The sequence below is a fragment of the Corvus brachyrhynchos genome, unplaced genomic scaffold (genome assembly GCF_000691975.1).
Source record: "Corvus brachyrhynchos isolate BGI_N302 unplaced genomic scaffold, ASM69197v1 scaffold10, whole genome shotgun sequence".
Lineage (NCBI taxonomy): Eukaryota > Metazoa > Chordata > Aves > Passeriformes > Corvidae > Corvus > Corvus brachyrhynchos.
Genome location: NW_008236180.1, coordinates 4234564 through 4235181, shown reverse-complemented (window position 1 = coordinate 4235181; position 618 = coordinate 4234564). Strand labels below are relative to the sequence as shown.

Sequence of the window (618 nt, the reverse complement as noted above, 5' to 3'; positions counted from 1 at the left end):
GTCCATCCCGAAGCAGCAGCCTGCGCCAAGGACCTGGGGCAGCAAGAGACAGCTTTAAAATCTGCTGATCAAACGGGTGGCGCGGGACTGTAGCGAGGCGAATGCATGAGAAACGCCGGGGAAGGGTGATTTATTACCAGGGAGAAGGATGATTTACTGCCGAGGAGCACAGCCCCCCTCCCCAGGAGCATTTTAATGGGATGCAACCCTGAGAGCCTGGCGCATCCCGAGCACACAGGGATCACGCACATCTCCACACCGCCGGCGCAGGGGACGTGCCGGCTGCACACATCATCCCTTCTCCGAGGGGCTGGATGTTCCCACCTGCCTCTCCCATCCCTGCGGGTCGGTGAGTCCCCCACATGCGGTTTTGTGCCCCCAGACCTTCCCCTGACGCCCGTGTACCCCGAGAGCCACCGCGGCTCCGGCACGACCCCACCGGTCCGTATCACGACAAAACAGCAGGAAAAGCCCGAAGCTGGCAATAACCCCCAGCCGGCTCCGTACCTGCGGCAGGTCCCCTCTAGCGCAGCTCCGGACCAGACTCCACTCGCCGGGGCCACATCCAGCACCCCCGAGCCGGGGGATGGGGGGGAGACGGGTCACAGGCGGGAGCTC

At 64.4% G+C, this 618-nt stretch overlaps 1 protein-coding gene and 1 long non-coding RNA gene across 3 annotated transcripts in view; one reads left to right on the top strand and one right to left on the bottom strand.

The window, feature by feature from the left end:
• The window catches only part of OPRL1 (opioid related nociceptin receptor 1), a 14086-nt gene that overhangs the window by 13000 nt on the left and 468 nt on the right, over positions 1-618 (bottom strand). Inside the window, exons 1-2 of one of the 2 annotated variants that reach the window (XM_008634510.2) lie at positions 508-612; positions 1-33 (exon numbers count right to left, since the gene is read on the bottom strand). The gene's annotated coding sequence lies outside the window, so the exon portion shown is untranslated. Of the gene's footprint in view, positions 34-507; positions 613-618 lie in introns of those variants that run through there. The other variant, XM_017733975.1, reaches the window with a different exon arrangement.
• Positions 42-618, top strand: part of LOC108446688 — a 9060-nt gene continuing 8483 nt past the window's right edge. Inside the window, exon 1 of the long non-coding RNA XR_001861975.1 lies at positions 42-349. This is a non-coding gene — a long non-coding RNA (uncharacterized LOC108446688). The remainder of the gene's footprint in view (positions 350-618) is intronic.